At 49.0% G+C, this 10,738-nt stretch overlaps 1 long non-coding RNA gene across 1 annotated transcript; it reads right to left on the bottom strand.

Annotated features, from left to right (window-relative positions):
* Positions 1 to 3,460: 3,460 nt before the first annotated feature.
* Positions 3,461 to 5,783, bottom strand: LOC117843184 (uncharacterized). The gene is made up of 2 exons (XR_004637639.2): positions 4,336 to 5,783; positions 3,461 to 3,850 (listed from the first exon to the last, which is right to left on the bottom strand). It is a non-coding gene; the product is annotated as an uncharacterized lncRNA (long non-coding RNA).
* Between the last annotated feature and the right edge of the window lie 4,955 nt (positions 5,784 to 10,738).

Raw genomic sequence — 10,738 nt, 5'->3', positions numbered from 1 at the left:
CTGGTAGCTAGTGCCTTTAAATTTTATCATTCTTCGTTTTCTTTTTGCCAGTATATTAATTATTACTATGCTGCGTTTGAAGGATCACATTTTGCATGCGCTATTGTATATGTTGTAGCAGTTAATATAAGCAAAGATTAATGTGACATGCTCCTGCCACTAGCCCTACTAATTGGATTGGGTTTAATGGTTTTAATGGATTATGTTTTTTTGAAGTTATTTAGATTGGTTATTAATAGGCTGATTCATCAAATGGTTTGATTTGGTTTGGATTCCTGCTAAGAGGAAATAGTTTGGGAGTGGTTTAGAGTGGGTTGCATTGGTTTGATTCACAAAATTTAAGGATGCGATTCTTGATGTGAGTCCACATATAAGTCCAACTATACTTTTTCGCATGAAGTAGCTAATTATTAAACTAAATCATCTCCAACAAATTTCAATCAATTTCGTTACAATTTTAAAGTGTGAAAGGAACATTTCAGTTCGAGGGTCCGACTCTTGACGTGGGGCTCATATATATGTCCAGCTATACTATTTTGCACAAAGTAGCGGACACTTAAACTGAGTCATTTCCAACAAAACGATCAATTTCGCTCAAATTTAAAGTGTGAACGAGATATTTTAATTCTAGGGTTCGGCTCTTGATGCGGGACCCACATGTATATTTAGCCATACTATTTTGCACAAAGTAGTGGGCGGTCAAATTGAGTCATCTCCAACAAATTTTGATGAATTCGCTAAAATTTAAGGTGTGAACGAGAGGTTTTAATTCTAGGGTCCACCTCTTAATGCGGGCCCAAATGTATGTTTAGTTATACTATTTAGCACAAAGTAGCGGGCAGTCAAACCATTTCATCTCCAATAAATTTCGATCAATTTCGCTAAAATTTTAAGATGTGAACACCACATTTTAGTTTTAGAGTCCAGCTCTTAGAGTAGGACCCACATGTCGGACTCACATTTCTTTCAAATATATACGAGTTTTTTTATATGAGCCTATAGATTTATATAGCAAATCATGATTTTTTATAGCAAATCCATAGGTTCTACTAACTATAGTAGGGTGGATTGGCTTGAGTTTAGATAATATAAATAAGGGGTGAGTTGGGTTGAAAAATAAATTGCTTTGATGTGGATTAGAGTTGAATTATAATCCAATTACCAAGCCTACCTGCCACCAAAAGCAAGCCAGTGAATCTCGAATGAACGTTCGCTGAGTCCAACAAGCGCCCAGGCAAAGGCAAAAAGACGATCCCAGGCCATGTCGCCAACATCTACCGCCCATGCCTCCTTCCTATCACTTTGCTTGCGCTGTGGATTTCGTTCGTACATACGGTGGTTAAAAGCACTGCATGCAGCAAGAATGACAGAGGAAACGCCCTCTTCATCTCTGCTCCTGTGCTCCATCACTGGTGTGGTGTGGCAGGAAAAGCTGCTGGGCGCCCGAAAGCATGCACTCGACAGACTCGTTCAAAAAGCTAAAGCCGGGCTCTAGAATAGAATTTAGAATCCGTGTGAGCTGCTGCTGCTGCTGCTGCTCGGACTCGATTCCTCCATCTCTTGTATTCTGTTCTCCCTCCAACCAGCTCCAAATGAAATGGAATGAAATCCACGCAATTCCATTCATCATACTATCCGTTTGCTTTTAACCGCCCGTTGCGAGCAAAGCGCCCAACTCCACGCTCCAAAAACAAAACCCCCCACCCAAACCCATGCGGCCATGAGACGCCTGGAGGTGGCCGAGCTCGTCCTCCTCGCCGCTGCGGCCTCCGCCTTGGCCGCCGCACTCATCCTCTTCTGCGTCCACAACCACCGAGAGAGCAGGAAGCGGCGGCCGCCGCCGGAGCTGCCGCTCTCCCAACAAGTGCCCACCGCCGTCCCCGCGAAGACCAGCCGGAGCCGCCACCTCGTCGTCCTGCTAATAATAATGCTCTGCCCATGGCGACGCCAGCGCGCGCGCATCGAGCCGGCAGCCGCGGCGGATTCCCAGGCGGACTCTTCTCCGGCAGCCGCGGCAGCGGAGGGCGTGGCGTCGTGGACGGAGCGGTGGCTCGGACCCACCTCGCGGGCGCTCTACACCATCGACGAGGAGGACGGCGAGGATGGCGACGGCGAGGAACAGCAAGAGGAGCAGGAGCAGGCAGAGCCACCCGACACGCCGTTCTACACGCCGATGGCGTCGCCGGCCCGGCCCGGGTGGTGATCGATGTGAGCTGCCACTCGGACGCATCGGCCTGCTGATGCCAGCGCCCGATCCATCTTGTGGGATTATCCCAATCAAGCACTAGCAGTCTAGCAGTGGGTTGGATGTTCCAAGGAATGACCCCTCCGGTCCGATCCATCTTGTTCTTGGTTGTTCCTTTTACTGTTGTAGCGTGAAAATTGCTCCATTTGGAGATCGAGATAGCTTCTTCTTCTTTTTTTTCACCGCACGGCACGGTACCTAATCTAATTTTCACAGCCGGCTAATATTAACTTAGGCTGCGAAATTTCATTTGCACCTGCAGCATGCTCTGTAACTCGATGGGCTTTGCTTTTCCCATGCCGTCTGTCAACTTTCATTGTAAAAGTCAAGTCCGCATCTGATGCTCATGTGGGATGCATGACATGCCGTCTAGCGAGTCTTTACTACTTTAGACCCAGTACGTCTTTCTTGACCGGCATCCACATCCAGGGGATCAGCCGGTCAGGTCAGGTAATCTTGTCCACTTGAGATCCAGCTATGTCTCCTGAATGGGCTCGAGCATAATTGTAACAGGAAGCCCCTCCCTCAGCCTCAGGCCATGGACCAAATCCACGACCGAGTCAGGTTGCAACACCAACCAAAGGCACAAATTGCTGTGCACCTGCTCCCCCCACAGAAGCCGCATCATTCCTTGTTCCTGGCAAAACTGGCGGCAGGCGTACGTGCGTAGTCACCACAAATTAAGCATCAAAGCTTCATCTTTTCTAATCATTCGAGCATCTCAACTTACTTTACATCAATATAATACTACTTCATCTATGTAGGAGACTAAGCAAACATCCAAGTTCCTACACTCTTTTCATCTGGCTGTCGCTCCTTCGTAAACTAAACTAAATGTGTATATTAACCTTACTGAAATTGCAGATTAACTACCTTGCACTTAATCAACTGCTCTGCAGTTTCAGTACCTACCTTGGGGTCGTCTCAAGGCCAATCTGTAGAGATACAAGGGCATGCCTGCGTAGCATAAATATCATGCATGTATCTTTCCATAAGAAAAGTATCAGTAGCGTACGCAGCCACCACCAGTTAAGCATCACCTGCTCCCCAATCATTCAAGTATCTCAACTTTGTTGCATAATTCATTCTAAATGCTCCACATGACTAAGCAAGAACATTGGACTCCACTCTTTCAGGCGATTGTTGCTCTTTTATAGTTGTGTCCCTTTGTAAGCTATCTAGACGGCTTCAAATTATCAGCTGGCAATGCAGATATTTTTCAGAAAGGGAGATCCCTTGATTCCATCATCAAAGTAATGAAATTACAGTGTTTTTTGTGTTACCACCTGGTTTGTCACCACCTCTAGAGTAGAATTTAAACTGGAACAAAGAAGAGTTCATCGCAGCACCCGGCCCGTGGCTGCCAGCCAGAAACTACCACTATAGCTACACCTAAGCCGATACTTGCGAGAGAACAGACAGGCAAATTAAAGAATTGCTGCTTGAAGAGACGCAGTAGTTCCATCCTCTTGTGTCTGCTGGTCATCACTGGTCAGCTTTCCATAGCAGTGTCTGTGAAGGACCCGGACGGGCGACGAGAGGCATCCCAAACAGGCCTCGCTCCTAATCGCCAAGTTGACATAAGTCAACTCATGACAAGCTCACCTAGGAATGATTAGAAAAGCTCAACGCGTAGCAGAAGCAAAATAGCAAAGGACGAATTTTGAGCACAAGCTAATTAACCGACTAAAAATAGCTCTAATTAATCAAGTGTGACAGTCCATATAAATTAGTGCTACCGGCCAATAGCAGCTCAAACATGAATGGATAAAAGGTATGACCTACTGTAGCTCTATCAGAAGTAAAAGGTGGAGGTTTGTCGGTAACAAGGAGCAAGCAAACTTACCAAGCTAATTAGCTATGAGCTAAACACAGGAGCAAGCTAAACATCTACTCAGCAACGTGCATTCAAAGGAGACAAGCACAGTATAGGGACAAGCTACAGATCACACATGGATTACCAAGTAATAAACAAATGCTATGCAACCTGTAGCATGAAAGTGACACTGCTCAAGATCAAAACAAAGTTAAGCAGCCGGCCATAACCGATCTGAACTGAGCTGCTACTGCCTCTGCATCAAAACAATTACCTGCACTTGAGAGTAGAAGCTGCAGGTAGCTGAGAATACACTGCACACCGCAGCTGTTGTAACCTGCAGAGCTGCTACTGCTCTCCTGCTGCACAGAACTGCTATACAAGAGCTGCTGAAATCAAGAACCTGACAGCCAACACAAGTTGCTGCCGCGAGCTGATGAACAGCCGAATCGACGAGCTGTAGCTGCTGCTGCCGAACCTTGTGCAAGCTGCTGGGTGTGCGAACTGCGAAGCGCAGCTGCAGAGCCAACCTGACGAGCATGGAACGATCAAAAAGCCGGTCTCCACCGAAATGTCCACTGCTGCAGAAAGACAAGCACCGCAAGGGTCGGTGACCTGCAGAACCAAGACAGCAGCGACAGTAAACCAAAACAGCAGAGCAGAACCGCACCAGATTCCACCGAAAGCAACTCAATTAAGACCGATTGACAAGGAAATCAAATCACAGCCTCGGTAGATCATGCGCGAGCTATTCCAACCGAAACCACCTAAAAAGATCAAGCCTTTAACTTCAATTTCAAAGATCTCGTGGAACCCTAGGCAAGGGGAAAATTTGGGGAATCATGAAATCCGTGGTGCTCAAGTGAGGGAATTGCTAGGGGATCCTCCTAGACTCGATAACACATGTTCTAGCACCGATTTGCCCCAAGAAATCCGCCCCAAATCGCAGCCAAATCGGACGAACGAAAATTCACCAAAAATTAACCCGAAAATGCCCAAAAAGAAAAACGCAATAGAAGATGAAGCAACTGAGCACGAGATTGAATTTGTATGACTCCACCACGTTTCAGTTATAAGTCATTCCTGATCACAATCAAAATTAGATGGCAAAAAAATCAACACAAAGATTCACTCATCTCTCTCCCTCTCTCACCTCCAAAAGATTCTCACAGAATAAAATGAGAAACTCACCATCAAAAAGTTCAAGAGATGTAGCTGCTTTAACCACTCCTCATATATATAGGCACCTCACAAATATCCAGAATACCCTTACATAAATCACACAACTCAAAACCTTATAGGGGCAAGACCGTCAACTTTTTATCAGTACATCAAACGGACCCATCGCCTTCACGACTTTGCTTCACCTCGACGCAAACTTCACGATGGTGCCACGCGTCCTCCGACATGACGCCGTCCGACCGCATTGGACTCACTCCCGGTTTTGAGAGCAAACCGGTCAAACCCTCTTGCACACCCCGCAGGCGTGACTCACTCCCGATTTTGAGGTAAAACCGGTCAAACTCTCTTGCACGCCGCACACAACGTGACTTACCAATGTCAACACATGTTCGGCCTCTGCCAAGCCTTCGACGCCTCCAAGTCTTTTGCTCCCGCTCCCGGGCCGCCTACTCGACTCGCCTCCGTCCCATTTGACTCGACCGACGCTGTCTTCATCCCGTCTGTATACTCTTGCTCTTCCGTACACCATGTGGATTACCCATGATTCCGTCCGGACTCCTCAGGTCCCTCGGTCCAAGCCTAATCATGTCTACCCTTCACAGCCCTAGTACAGTGGCATGAACCTTTCGCTTGATCTTCACCTCTTGCCGTCGACCACCATATCACATCCAACACCTGCACATCACAAGCCAAGAGACACAACACACAAGATATATTTTACACAAACACCACAACACAACACACATCTCCGGTTAGCCGTTAGCATAATCAAGCACATATGGAATATGGACTCAATTGGTAAAGTCTCAAATCATCCAGTCAATCACTCATCACAAATAGACCAAAGCACACATCAACTTGGTCTCTCATCCTGGTGATGCGAATTGGCCTTTGCTACTGCAAAATAGAAACGTGTTCTGGTGTTAGTCATGTGAGTAGCACACAACAGCACAATAGATTGCAAAACAGAAACGTGTTCTGGTGTTAGTCATGTGAGTAGCACACAACAGCACAATAGATTGGTCACTATGCCAGAAACGATTTGTGCTGGCATAAGCAAATTACTGTGCTGGCGGGCGTGATTGGCACCTGCCAGCAAAAAGATTCCTTGTACCGATGGGGAGCACCCGCCAGCATAGTGGCCACTGTGCTGGCGGGCCACATAAGCACCCGCCAGCACAGATCGCTCTATTTGTGCTGGCGGGCGCTTATGTGGCCCGCCAGCACAGAGGCCACTATGCTAGCGGGCGATAATGTCACCCACCAGCACAAAAAGAACCAAAAAATTGGTGCGCTATCTCCCACGCGTCCTTCAATATTTTGCACAGACCTCGTGCATCCTTATCCCTTCTTCCTCTCTCCCCTCCTATCTCTCTCCACTTGGCGCAGTAGCAGGGGGGCAGCAGGCGCAGCAGCAGCCGGGATGGGGTGGGGGGAGCAGCGGGCGCAGCAGCGGCTGAGGGTAGCAGGCGCGGGAGCAGCGGGGGCGTGGGGTAGCGGTGGGAACGGCGGCGCGGGACGGTGGCGTCGCACCAGCCTTCCTCCCCATGCTCTGCCGACTCAAGTTCCTGCTCTTCTTCTTCTTCGCCGCATGCGTCGTCATCATGATGCTCTTCGTCGCCTTCTTCCTATCGGAGACCAATGGTGTGCCCATCGAGGACATGGCAGGCGGCGCAGGAGCCGGCGCGCTGGAGGCGGGCGACGGGCAGCGCGCGGCGACGAACGAGTGGCGGGGATGGGAGCAGCGAGCGTTTTTTTTTTTTTTTTGCAAAAGCAATTGTGTTGGCGCGACCACCCGCTAGCACAGAGAGCCCACTACAGAGAGCCGAGCACCCGCCAGTACAGAGAGCCATTTGTGCCATTTATTGTAACACCTGCCATTTTAAGTTATTAAAGTGACTTTGATAAATTGGAAGCAATTCGAGAAGAAAAGAAAAAGAAATTGGCCGAAAATCAAATTCGGGGCAAATTTGACCAAAATTTGAATTTTGAATTGGAAATTCAGAAAAATTCGGCAAAAATATGGAATACAAGTGTAAGAGTGACTAGAACTTAAGGATCAAGAAATTGGAGCAGAGCTGGTTCAAAAATCTCTCAAAGGAATTGAAGAAAGAAAATGGAAAACTGAAGTTTACTGTTCATCGTCCGAAAACAAGAATTCAGAAAAACAGCCTCAGAGTCCATTTTGGAAATTGAATTCTGACAAATTTTTCAAACAAGTGAATCAGAACAACTACACCATATCAAAGTATGGACTTTGTACTCCTAGAATTGGGTGTTGTTGGCCAGGAACAGTGAAGGGAACGAATTCAAATTCAAGCTCAAAGTCAGCATCTTGTCACTGCAAACGACATCATTGAAAATGGTTAAGTCTGAAAACAGCAGCATAGGGTCGACTTTGGAGTTGATTTCAGAGCAATGTAGATCCAAAGGAGTAGTCGTTCTTGAGCAAAATGGAACCCTGGGATGTTGTAGAACACAAATGGGGAGAAGTTGGACTGGAAAAGGAAGATTTGGATCCCTGAATTCAATCAAAAAATGAGATAAGTGACACTGTCAGTTAACTGACGAACTGAACTTAAAGTTCAGCAAAATTCAGTTGAAGCCGAAAAAGAAATTCAAATTGCACTGTGCTTGGATGTTTATCTTGGGGTAAAGCTAAAATAAAAATTTATGATTCAAGTTTATCTACAACTTTGCTTAAGCAACTTGGGGACCGTCGGATTTGGAATCGGCTGTGGAAGAACTCTGAAGTTTCAGGCATCAAAAGAAAAGGGGGGAGGCGATGACAGAGCAGGCAGGACGTGTCGCCGCCGCCGTCGTCGGTCGCTCGCCAGCACGATGGATAGGCCACCTCCTCACCACGCAAGCCTATGGGTAGACCACGGTGGCAACCATGCGCGCGGTAAGACGTTTGTATATTTACCACTCCCGCGCCGCCGTTTCACCGCCGTCTTTTTCTTACCGCCGCCGCCTTCTCTGTCAAACACCGCCGCCGAGTAAAATTCCACCGCCACACCGCACCTCCCGTCGATTCCTTCCGTCCACACCTCCGCCCATATCCCACCAACAACCCTAGCAGCTTGTTGCCCAGCTTCTTCGCCAGCACACCTTGAACCGCCGCCGCTTCTGTCCGCCGTCGCCGCGCCTCCCGCTCACGGTGAGCACCACCTTGCGCCGGTTCTCTTCTTTCTTAAGTAGTCGTAGACATGTCCCTAGGATGCCAGGATGGTGTAGTAGTCGTTGTTCGAGTAGTTTGTGCCGTCGTCGTGAGTAGTCGCGACCGGCCCAAGGTGTCGCCGCCCGCCGCCGTGGAGGGAATGGCTCCGGCCATCTCCCGAGGAGCTGTTGCCACGCACGGGTGCGTGAAGGTGTAGAGGTGCTGTCCTGACCTATCTTCGCCGCCGGAGGGGCGCCGGCCGGCGAGTCGCGCCGCCCCCTGTCGCGCGCGCGTTTTGGCGGGAGGAGGAAGAAGCGCCTGGAGCTTGGGCCTGCGCGGCAGAGAGAAAGGAGAGGAGGAGAAGGAGGCCGGGGCGCGGGCGTCTGTGGGCCGGCGCAGCAGAAGCCCAAGGAGCCGGGGCGGTCGGTCGTGGATGAAAAAGGCCGAAGGCCCAGTAGGAAGCAAGGCCGCATTCGCGAAAGAAAGGAGAAAAAGGAAGAGGGCCGTTGGGCCGGTAGTGGACCGAGGAAAGGAAGAATCGGCCCGATAGGCCCGTCAGGGGGAGAAAGGGCCGGCGGGTAAGTGGAGCAGTGGAAAAGGTGGGTCCACACCGTGGGCCCAGCGCGCGTGTGAGAGAGGGTAGGTTCGAGCTGCGTAAGAAAAGTTTTTCGAGGTGTTTTTTTCGGGAAAATTAGATTTCCTTTAGGGTCCGTTTGTTTAGCAGGAATTAGGCTGAATTGGAATTGTTTTCCTAGACCGACTTGTTTGGCTCCGCATAGAATTGGAAATCGTCTTTCCAGCAATTTCCACGAGCTGATTTCCTTACCTGCGACACATTCCGGATCTAAAATGAAGAAATCGATTCCATCCCAACACGCCTCCCTTCCCCGACGCCGCACCGCCTCCCTCTCCCGACTCCCCTTCATCCCGACGCCGCGCCCCCTCCTCTGGTGCCCTCCCCCGGCGCCCACTCCTCCGCCGCCTCCTCCGACGCCCTCCCCCGGTGCCGCCTCCTCCAGCGCCCCCTCCTCCGCCGCGCTGCACCTCCTTCGTCTTCCCTTCCCCGACTGAAAGCTCGCCGCCGTTCAGATCCGCTCACTCGGCGCTGCCCCGAAAAGTTCCCCACGTCACCGAAGTCGGAGAAGCCGCGGGACCTCCACCTCCAACACGCCCTTCGCGTCCCTTTCTCCTCATCGTCTCGTCCCTTCGCGTCTCCACTTCTCCCCGTCCCCCTCGCGGTTTTGCGCATCTCTCTCTATCTGCGCTCGTGGTGCTCGGCCATGATGGACTACCGCTTCGTGTACAAGGACATGGAGGGACGAGCACGCAGTGGGGCGACAGCCAGCGCCGCCTGGGGAATCTACCCCCGAAGCCGGAGCCCTTCAGGTCGCCGGCTTTCGCTCCCAAGGTCGAGGCCGACGAGCAGCCCAAGTCCAAGGAATGGCTAGACGCGCGCGAGCCTGAGGAGCTCGAGGAATTCGAGGATGACCTGGACGACGACCGCTTTCTCGAGCAGTACAGGTATCCCCTCTCCTTGGACTCGATCTGGTCTGCGTTCTGATTGATTGCTGATCCGTGATTGTGTCCTTTTCTTTTCTGTTTCCGTCTGTTCTTGGCTGAATCTTGAGATGCTCCAGTGCCTGCAGCGTTTGATTTGATCTGACTCGCATGGTCAAACGGTATAATTGGTGTGCTTCCGATAGTAATCTGATATCTTTCCATTGTTGATCTGGATCCGGTGCTGTACTACTGGGCTTGGATTGTTCGTTGCGTTTTGTGATTGGTTAGATATAAGTGGGAATTTATTCTGGCGATTTGATTTAATTTTATGTTTGCAGGAAGATGAGGCTTGCAGAGCTCAGGGAGGCAGCAAAAGCCGCACGATTTGGCAGTTTAGTGCCAATTACCGGATCGGACTTCGTGCGTGAGGTGTCTCAGGCGCCATCAGATATCTGGGTTATCCAAACAGAATATGGAATTTAATTCATGGAGAAAAATTCCATCAACACCCAAACAAAAAAATTGAATTGAATCAAATTCTGAGTAATTTATTTATGATGGAATCCAATGTCTAGAATATAATTCCTAGAATGGGTTTCAATTCCTGCGAAACAAACGGGCCCTTATAGAATAATTAGTTTAAATCCAAATTTCACCATTTAAATCACAGAAATTTCTAGGAGTGTCCAAAATTAGTGAAACCAATTTTGTTAGGCTTGTTTTATTTTCCTTTACGCATTAAAATTTTTACACCCTAGAAAAATAATAAAAGCTTAGGTATTTATTTAATGCCTTTCTTTTAAGGTAATTAAATAAATACTTAATCTTTATAAAA

The sequence above is a fragment of the Setaria viridis genome, chromosome 2 (genome assembly GCF_005286985.2).
Source record: "Setaria viridis chromosome 2, Setaria_viridis_v4.0, whole genome shotgun sequence".
In the NCBI taxonomy this organism is placed as follows: Eukaryota; Viridiplantae; Streptophyta; class Magnoliopsida; order Poales; family Poaceae; genus Setaria; species Setaria viridis.
The sequence above is the reverse complement of the archived record's forward strand: the minus strand, read 5'-3'. Positions and strand labels throughout refer to the sequence as shown.